This window comes from Schistocerca americana, chromosome 4 (genome assembly GCF_021461395.2).
Source record: "Schistocerca americana isolate TAMUIC-IGC-003095 chromosome 4, iqSchAmer2.1, whole genome shotgun sequence".
In the NCBI taxonomy this organism is placed as follows: domain Eukaryota; kingdom Metazoa; phylum Arthropoda; class Insecta; order Orthoptera; family Acrididae; genus Schistocerca; species Schistocerca americana.
Genome location: NC_060122.1, coordinates 695,154,281 through 695,165,531, shown reverse-complemented (window position 1 = coordinate 695,165,531; position 11,251 = coordinate 695,154,281).

The window sequence follows — 11,251 nt, the reverse complement described above, 5'->3', positions numbered from 1 at the left end:
TCTGTAAGCAGGATGTCCAACGATGCTGCAGGCACAAGTATATCGGGGAAACCGTTAGCCATACGTCGTCTGAAAATGGATCTCTGCAGCAAATGACTCATACCTGTTCAAACTTCAAATCAGCGACATCAGACATCAGTTACCATTGCAGTTGGCACTGTATCGTAGAGAGTGGACCGCGGTTCGATGGAAACGTGCCGCCTGGGTGGATGAATCACGTTTTCTGTTACATCAGGCTGTTGATCGTGATCGGTTACGCCATTATGAAAGCGAACGGCTGCTCGAAACTTTCACAGCGCTACGAACACAGGCCTGTGGGGGGCGTTAGTGTGTTATAGCGGATATTCACCTACGCTTAGTAAAGGAAACAAAAGAAAAACACGGGTAGGTATTAAAATCCATGGAGAAGGGGAGAAGGGGAGTAGCTTACAATTGGTTCGCCTCCTACTTTAAGAACAGAAAGCAGAAGGTAATCCTCCGCAATATTGAGAGTGGTAATGATGTTCAGTCCCAATGGGGCACTGTTAAATGGGGCGTTCCCCAAGGGTCGGTGCTGGGGCCACTGCTGTTCCTTATTTATGTAAATGATATGCCTTCTAGTATTACAGGTGATTCAAAAATATTTCTGTTTGCTGGTGACACCACCTTGGTAGTGAAGGATCTTGTGTGTAATATTGAAACATTATCAAATAATGTAGTTCATGATATAAGTTCGTGGCTTGTGGAAAATAATTTGATGCTAAATCACAGTAAGACTCAGTTTTTACAGTTTCTAACCCACAATTCAACAAGAACTGACATTTTAATCAGACAGGATGGGCATGTTATAAGGGAGACGGAACAGTTCAAGTTCCTAGGCGTACAGATAGATAGTAAGCTGTTGTGGAAAGCCCATGTTCAGGATCTTGTTCAGAAACTAAATGCCGCTTTATTTACCATTAGAACAGTATCTGAAATAAGTGACATTTCAACACGAAAAGTAGTATACTTCGCATATTTTCATACGCTTATGTCATATGGTATTATTTTTTGGGGTAATTCTTCTGATTCAAAAAGGGTATTTTTGGCTCAAAAACGGGCTGTTCGAGCTATGTATGGTGTAAGTTCGAAAACCTCTTGTCGACCCCTATTCAATAGTATGGGAATTTTGACATTGCCCTCACAGTATGTATTTTCTTTAATGTCGTTTGTTGTTAGCAATATTAGCTTATTCCCAAGAGTTAGCAGCTTTCACTCAGTTAATACTCGGCAGAAATCAAATCTGCATGTGGAATGCACTTCCTTGACTCTTGTGCAGAAAGGAGTGCAGTATTCTGCTGCATCCATTTTCAATAAGCTACCACAAGAACTCAAAAATCTTAGCAGTAGCCCAAACACTTTTAAGTCTAAACTGAAGAGTTTCCTCATGGTTCACTCCTTCTATTCTGTCGAGGAGCTCCTGGAAGAGATACAAAATTAAGCAAATTCCAGTGTACATTTTTGATTTTCTTTATTTAAACTAACGACTTGTCGCCTGAATATGTTTCTTATATTTAATTTTATCTGTTTCTACAATCGTGTTATAATTTCATGTATTGACTCGTTCCATGACCATGGAGACTTCTCCTAAATGTGGTCCCACGGAACAATAAATAAATAAATAAATAAAAAGAAATATAAACTTTGAGGTTCGCCGATGACATTGTGATTCTGTCAGAGAAAGGAAAGAACTTGGAAGAGCAGTTGAACGGAATGGACATCGTCTTGAAAGGCGGATATAAGATAAATATCAACAAAAGCATAACGAGGATAATGGTATGTAGTCGAATTAAGTCGGGTGATGCTGAGGGAATTAAATTAGGAAATGAGACACTTAAAGTAGTAAAGGAGTTCTGCTATTTGGGGAGTAAAATAACTGATGATGGTCGAAGTATAGAGGATATAAAATGTAGACTGGCAATGGCAAGGAAAGCGTTTCTGAAGAAGAGAAATTTGTTAACATCGAGTTTAGATTTAAATGTCAGGAAGTCGTTTGTGAAAGTATTTGTATGGGTGTAGCCATGTACGGAAGTGAAACGTGGACGATAAATAGTTTAAACAAGAAGAGAAAAGAAGCTTTCGAAATGTGGTGCTACAGAAGAATGCTGAAGATTAGATGAGTAGATCACATAACTAATGGGGAGGTATTAAACAGAATTGAAAAAAAGGGAAATTTGTGGCACAACTTGACTAGAAGAAGAGATCGGTTGGCAGGGCATATTCTGAGGCATCAAGGGATCACCAATTTGGTATTGGAGATCAGCGTGGATGGCAAAAATCGTAGAGGGAGACCAAGGGATGAGTACACTAAACAGATTCAGAGGGATGTAGGTTGCAGTAGGTACTGGGAGATGAAGAAGCTTGCACAGGATAGAGTAGCATGGAGAGCTGCATCAAACTAATCTCTGGACTGAAGACCACAACAACAACACCTACGCTTCCGTGGGATTTTTGATAGCCTATGCCTCCTGTGGGCAACGTGAGCATTATTGTGGACCGCTTACATCCCTTAAAGCATGATATCTTCCACTACATCGATGGCATCTTCCGGCATCCCAGAATTAATGTACAGTTACTGGTTTTAAGGGCATGATAGCGAACTCACGTCTTGAGCCCCAGATTCGCTTGATCTGAACCCGATGGAACACATATGCTACGACGTTGGGCGCGAGCTCCCCGCCCACAAACAGTCCTCCCGTAATATACTGAAACACCGTGACCAGTGCGTATAAGATTTGTTCCACATACTTCCAGCAAGAACATGTGGAATCCATAGCACGCACCAGCGATGCTTTTTTTTCTTTTTTGAGTCATCAGTCTTCTGACTGGTTTGATGCCGGCCGCCACGAATTCCTCTCCTGTGCCAACCTCTTCATCTCAGAGTAGCACTTGCAACCCACGTCCTCAATTATCTGCTGGATGTATTTTAATCACTGTCTTCCTCTACAGTTTTTGTCCTCTAGAGCTCCCTCTAGTACCGTGGGAGTCATTCCCTGATGCCGTAACGGATGTCCAATCATATTATCCTCTCTCCTTGTCAGTATTTTCCATATATTCCTTTCCTCTCCGATTCTGCGCAGAACCTCCTCATTCCTTACATCATGAGTCCACCTAATTTTCAATATTCGCCTGTAGCAGCACATCAGGCTTCGATTCTCTTCTGTTCCGGTTTTCCCACAGTCCATGTTTCACTATCATACAATGCTGTGATCGTACAATGCTGTGCTCCAGACGTACATTCTCAGAAATTTCGTCATCAAATTAAAGCCTATGTTTGATATATTTTGTAGACTTCTTTTAGCCAGGAATGCTCCATTTTCCAGTGCCAGTCTGCTTTTGCTGTCCTCTGTGCGCCGTCTGCCACTAGGTATTTTGCTGCCTAGGTAACAGAATTCCTCAACTTCATCTCCCTCGTGATCATGAATCATGATGTTAAGTTTTCCGCTGTTCGCATTTCTGCTATTTCTCATTATTTTCGTCTCTCTTCAGTCTATTATCAATCCATATTCTGTACTCAGTAGACCGTACATTTCATTCAGAATATCACGTAATTCTTATTCACTTTCCCTCAAGATAGTAATGTCATCAACGAATCGTATCTTCGATATCCTTCCACCTTTAATTTAAATTCCACTCCTGAACCTTCTTCGATGTACGGGTCGAACAACTGGGGGGAAAGACTACATCCCTGTCTTGCTAGCTTTTTAATCCGAGCACTTCGTTCTTGTTCGTCCACTCTTATTATTCCCTCTGGAGTCTTGTACATATTGTATATTATATGTGCCTTTCTATAGCTTACCCTTACATTTCTCAGAATTTCGAACACCTTGCACCATTTTACATTGTCGAAGGCTTTTTCCAGAACGATAAATCCTATGAGAGAGTCTTGATATTTTTATTTTTTTTTTGTTTTGCTTCCATTATCAACCGCAACGTCAGAATTTCCTCCATCGTGCCCTTACCTTTTCTACAGCCAAACTGGCCATCTAGCACATCCTCAGCTTTTTTCCATTTTTCTGTATTTTATTCTTGTCAACAACTTGGATGCATGTGCTGTTACGCTGACTATGCGATAATTCTCGCACTTGTCAGCTCTCGCAGTGTTCGGAATTGTGTGGATGATACTTTTCCGAAACTCAGATGGTATATAGCAAAACTCATACATTCTACACACCAACTTGAGTAGTAGTTTTGTTACCACATCACCAAACGAATTTACAAATTCTGATGGAATGTTATCTATCCCTTCTGCCTTATTTGACCTTAAGTCCTCAAAAGTTCTCCTACATTCTGATTCTAGTAATGGATCCCCTATCTCTTCTAAATCGAATCCTGTTTCTTCTTCTATCACTTCGCACAAATCTTCCCCCTCATAGAGGCCTTCAATGCACTCTTTCCACGTATGCGCTCTCCCCTCTGCGCTTAACACTGAATTTCCCGTTGCACTCTTAATGCTACCACCCTTCTTTTAATATCACCAAAGGTTGTTTTGATTTTCGTGTATGCTGAGTCAGTCCTTCCGACAGTTATTTCTTTAGCGATTTCTTCGCATTCTTCATACTGCCATTTCGCCTTAGCATCCCTGCACTTCCCGTTTCTTTCATTTCTCAGTGACTTGTGTTTCTGTATACCTGAATGTTTTTGTATTTCCTTTTTCCATCGATCAACTGAAGTATTTCTTCTGTTAACCATGGTTTCTTCCCAGTTACCTTCCTTGTACGTATGTTTTTCTTTCCAACTACATTGAGTGCCTTTCGTAGAGATATCCATCCCTTTTCAATCGTACTGCCTATTGACCTATTCACTATTGCTGTATCTATAGCCTTAGAGAATTTCAAGCATGTCTCGTCGTCCCTTAGTACTTCCGAATCCCACATTTTTCCGTATTGATTGTTCCTGACTATTCTCCTGGACTTCAACCTACTCTTCAACACTACCACAATGTGATCTGAGTCTGTATCGACTACTGTATGCCTTACAATCCAGTATCTGATTTCGGAATCTCTGTCCAACCATAATGTCCAACTAAAATCTTTCCGTATCACCCAGTTTTTTCCAGGTATACCGCCTGCTCTTCTGATTCTTTAGCAGAGTATTCGCTATTATTAACTGCAATTTATTACGGAACTCAGTCTTTCCAGTCTCTTATTCCTTGTCCCAAGCCCATATTCTCCTGTAACCTTTTCTTCTACTCCTTCCCCTACAGCTACATTCCAGTCCCCATGACTATTAGATTGTCATCTCCTTTTATGGAATGTACTACTCTTTCTGTATGCTCATATACTTTCTCTATTTCTTCATCTTCAGCTTGCGACGTCATCATTTACACCTGAACTATCGTTGTCGGTGTTGGTTTGCTGTCGATTCTGATAAGAACAACGCTATCACTGAACTGTTCACTGTAACACACTCTTTCCCCTACCTTTCTATTCATAACGAATGAACTCATCTGACCAGAAAACCTTCCCTTCTTTCCATTTCACTTCACTGACCCTACTATATATAGATTGAGCCTTTGCGTTTCCTTTTCCATATTATCCACACATTCAAGCTTCCGACGTTCTACGTCCCGACTTGTAGGACGTTATTCTTTCGCTGATTGTTCAATCTTTTTCTCACGTTCACCTCCTCCTTCGCAGTTCCCTCCCCGAGATCTTAATGGACGACTATTCCGAAATCTTTGGCCAATGTACAGATCATCATGACAATTTTTCAATTACAGGCGCATGTCCTGCACAAACGTGCTAAGTGTCCTTAATGCAGTGGTTTGCTTCCTCATGCTGTTGGTCATTGCAAATTCTTCCACCTTTAGGGCCAGTTTTCCTTCCGAAGGACTAGAGAGTGGCCTGAACGTCTGTCTCCTCCTCCACTCTCTTTGACAAGGTCGTTGACAGCATGAGGTTGACTTCTTATGCCGGAAGTTATCACCGTCGATGCTCATTGTTAATCAAAATTTAAGCGGTGGGGGGTTTCGAAACCGGGACCGAGTAGGTTTTGATTACTAAAGGTATTACCCCCCTTTTTTATTTTGTTAGTTATTGTTCGTTGTATTAGGTCGCAGCAGACGTCTCATGACATCCGCTGAAGTTCGTTGTTGATCGAGTCACTTTTTTATTATTATTATTATGATAGAGAGCAGCCAGCTCTCTGACCATACACGACGAGATACCACGCCTTCGACCCCTAGACTACGCGCGCACTCTACTGCGTCCTGAATGTGGACAGATCTATATACTTCAGAAAACAGAAATAAGATATCATAGAGCAGTTAAAAGCAGTAGATAGAATTAATAACGGTGACATTTTAAATGTACAAAACATCAGTAGAAAGCAAATAAAATTCATGAAACACAGCAAAATTGAATTGCTCATGGGTCACTCCTTCTATTATTTTGAGGAGTTCCTTGAATAGTTAAGCTGATTCTTATGTTTTTTTGTTGACTGCGTTAACTTAATCTGATGACTTGCCTTTTTTTGGGTTTATAAACATTTTTTATCTGTTATTATTTCTATGTTGTAATCGTGTACTGACACGTCCCATGACCTTGGAGATCTACTCCTCGATTTGGTCCTACGGAGCTAGACGTGTGAATAAATAAATAAATAAATAAAATGGCAAGCAGCCGAAGACTACCACTCAAAATCCTAACGTATAAACCTAACACGAGAACAAAACAAGGAAGAGGGAAGAAAAGATGGGTGTCGTAACAATTTAATACCTTACGCTGAGTGTAAGAGCAGAATAAGAGAAAGCAGAAAAAGATGATGTTTTATGTGCTGTAACAATTACGTTGATACGTAAATGTTTCAACCACAACATAAGGTTATCTTTAAGTTAATGTATAAAGTAGTTTGTTAATTTCGTATAGAGCAAAACATTGTCACTAAAAACTTCGTTGCAACAATACCATAACATTACGTTAGTCGTTATGTAATTAAAGCATCTTATTCAGTTTTCCAATTTACAATGTAGCAGAAGTACCGACGCAACACAGACTCATGGCTAGCTGGCGTTATACTGCGATTTCACTAAGGTATCACCAATATTTGTCACAAGTAACCTCTATATAGGAGTGCCCTCCACTTGATGATGGTTTTATCTTAGAGATCCGTAGTTTGTAAAAGCAAAATCTTTTCATTTTAATTACCAGTCGTAGGCCTCACAACAGCGTGAGTAATGAATGAAACATTTATATAAGAACAGATATCGAAGTACCCATTCTGTAAGCAGATCATGGATGGAGAATCGTATAAAAATGGTGTAGAGCCCAAGGCCAGGGTGTTGGGACCCTTGCTGTTCGTGATGTATAGTAATGACCTGAGAACGACATTAACACTGACTGCAGACGTGTTCCAAAGAATGCAATTATTTATGGTTGAGTACGGCATGAAATAACCTGCACAAATATTCACTCAGACTTTGATACAATGTCAGGTAGGCGTAAATATCGATAAACTTGCATAAAATGTTCAAAACTGCTAAATTGTGCGGTTATGATTATTATATCAGTGACTCGCGTATGGAGTCACTGAACTCAAATAAATATCAGTATGGTGCAATCTGTAGAGCTGTGAAAAGGAATCATCACGTAGGCTCTGTCATAAGTGAAGCTGGTGCCACACTTTGGTCCATTAGTAGTGAAACTGAGAAAATGCATCGAGTCTACAAAATGGATTACGTGAAAAGCCAGTGTATGGGAGCCGTACGAAACAGGACCAACAGACGATATTAAACATATACAAAGAAGGTCACCAAGAATAGTGGCAGGTTTGTTTGATGCACAGGAGAGCGTCACAAAAAAAAAAAAAAAAAAAAAACGAAAAATAAGTGCAGTCGTTTGAAGATAGACGCAAACAGTTGTTGGAACAGTATCAAGTAAGGAGCCTCGGAACATACGACAAGTCCCTCACTCTCGTAGAAATTTTGAAGTAATGACTGGACTCATTGTAAAGCATTTAAGTAGAAACATTTAACAGATTATTTTTCCCGCGCAACATGCGCAAGAGGAACGGGAAGAAACCCAAATACGAGGTACAGATGAAAGGTCCCCTGCCATGCACTTCACAGTGGTTTTCAGAATGTAGAAGTAGATGCAACTCTTGAGGACGGGATAAGGACAATCCACAACGTAGCTTAAACTATCTTCTACATCTACAGGAATAACTGGAAGTGGTTTGTCGGCAGTTTTGGCCGAGCGGTTCTAGGCGCTTCAGTCTGGAACCGTGCGACCGCTGCGGTCGCAGGTTCGAATCCTGCCTCGGATATGGATGTGTGTGTTGTCCTTAGGTTAGTTCGGTTTGTGTAGTTTTAAGTTCTAGGGGACTGATGACCTCAGATGTTAAGTCCCATAGCGCTCAGAGCTATTTTTCTGGAAGTGGTTTGGCATAGGATGCACACAACCATTTTCAAGTTCTCCACTATATCACTCAGGATTAGCACCGACGAAAAATGAGTTGTTACTGTTTTATCAAGACAATCATTTCTCCTTGTGCATATGGGAGCCAACAGAAAGTCCTTCACAACGGATAACACCATAGTTTCAATGATTGCCACTCCAACTCTGTTATTGCATACGTGACAGTCCACCCCCTGTTTCAACTACCATTCTTATCACCGTTGTGTGACGGCTAATATAATGTGCTTGTTAAAAGATTGAGCGCTAGTGTGTACTCTTTTCTCTGATATTTTGTTGGGCCATGAGCCTAGCAAGTAAATAATGATTTCTAACTATTGGAAATATTTGTGGCCCTAAAGCTGTGATAAGGACATACTTAATATTCATGTACTGGTCGCAGGCCTCTCGTGCGCATATATGTTGCAAGTTAAACACCTTCGAAATTTTCGGACCACTTGAATTATATGTGATAAGTGATCCTTGCTGCCCAGCAGTACTCCAAAGGAGGACGGACAAACCCAGTCTTGAACTATCTACCATTTGACTACGGATCTGTATGCATTTATTCCACGTTGTTGTTGTTGTTGTCTTCAGTCCTGAGACTGGTTTGATGCAGCTCTCCATGCTACTCTATCCTGTGCAAGCTTCTTCATCTCCCAGTACTTACTGCAACCTACATCCTTCTGAATCTGCTTAGTGTATTCATCTCTTGGTCTCCCTCTACGATTTTTACCCTCCATGCTGCCCTCCAATGCTAAATTTGTGATCCCTTGATGCCTCAGAACATGTCCTACCAACCGGTCCCTTCTTCTAGTCAAGTTGTGCCACAAACTTCTCTTCTCCCCAATCCTATTCAATACCTCCTCATTAGTTATGTGTTATTCCACACAATCATTACATCGGCTTTATAGCCAATCTCAACTCAAAATTAATAAAATGTACTAATCCAAAAAGTGTAGGGCGTATTGTAGGGAATGAAAGTCATTTAAAGTTTAAGAGCGTTATATACACTCCTGGAAATGGAAAAAAGAACACATTGACACCGGTGTGTCAGACCCACCATACTTGCTCCGGACACTGCGAGAGGGCTGTACAAGCAATGATCACACGCATGGCACAGCGGACACACCGGGAACCGCGGTGTTGGCCGTCGAATGGCGCTAGCTGCGCAGCATTTGTGCACCGCCGCCGTCAGTGTCAGCCAGTTTACCGTGGCATGCGGAGCTCCATCGCAGTCTTTAACACTGGTAGCATGCCGCGACAGCGTGGACGTGAACCGTATGTGCAGTTGACGGACTTTGAGCGAGGGCGTATAGTGGGCATGCGGGAGGCCGGGTGGACGTACCGCCGAATTGCTCAACACGTGGGGCGTGAGGTCTCCACAGTACATCGATGTTGTCGCCTGTGGTCGGCGGAAGGTGCACGTGCCCGTCGACCTGGGACCGGACCGCAGCGACGCACGGATGCACGCCAAGACCGTAGGATCCTACGCAGTGCCGTAGGGGACCGCACCGCCACTTCCCAGCAAATTAGGGACACTGTTGCTCCTGGGGTATCGGCGAGGACCACTCGCAACCGTCTCCATGAAGCTGGGCTACGGTCCCGCACACCGTTAGGCCGTCTTCCGCTCACGCCCCAACATCGTGCAGCCCGCCTCCAGTGGTGTCGCGACAGGCGTGAATGGAGGGACGAATGGAGACGTGTCGTCTTCAGCGATGAGAGTCGCTTCTGCCTTGGTGCCAATGATGGTCGTATGCGTGTTTGGCGCCGTGCAGGTGAGCGCCACAATCAGGACTGCATACGACCGAGGCACACAGGGCCAACACCCGGCATCATGGTGTGGGGAGCGATCTCCTACACTGGCCGTACACCACTGGTGATCGTCGAGGGGACACTGAATAGTGCACGGTACATCCAAACCGTCATCGAACCCACCGTTCTACCATTCCTAGACCGGCAAGGGAACTTGCTGTTCCAACAGGACAATGCACGTCCGCATGTATCCCGTGCCACCCAACGTGCTCTAGAAGGTGTAAGTCAACTACCCTGGCCAGCAAGATCTCCGGATCTGTCCCCCATTGAGCATGTTTGGGACTGGATGAAGCGTCGTCTCACGCGGTCTGCACGTCCAGCACGAACGCTGGTCCAACTGAGGCGCCAGGTGGAAATGGCATGGCAAGCCGTTCCACAGGACTACATCCAGCATCTCTACGATCGTCTCCATGGGAGAATAGCAGCCTGCATTGCTGCGAAAGGTGGATATACACTGTACTAGTGCCGACATTGTGCATGCTCTGTTGCCTGTGTCTATGTGCCTGTGGTTCTGTCAGTGTGATCATGTGATGTATCTGACCCCAGGAATGTGTCAATAAAGTTTCCCCTTCCTGGGACAATGAATTCACGGTGTTCTTATTTCAATTTCCAGGAGTGTACATCTAAAAAAATGTCGGATCTATCTAAATGACTTGATATCGTCGAAATAATATTTCCTTGGCCTTATAAACCAGTACCTTGCTTGCACCTAGTAAATTTTAGCACCTACGCATCTGAGGGCACTTCATATTGTTCGAGGTCAATTGGAAACGTTGGCAACATGAAGATAACTTGTTTAAATCATTTTGTAATCAAATTGGTGAGTTGGAGAAGGGGTCATTTCTCAGAAGGTAAATTTATCAGGAGACACAAAAAACTGCTTTACTGTATCACGGATTTAAGCATGCTGTCGTGGAGTTGGTATGTTGCAATTGGCCCTAGAATGAAGCAATACACACCTCTATGACATACTTCATCCATCGAGTGTGGTCAGTAATGAAATTTGAATGTAATGGATGATGACC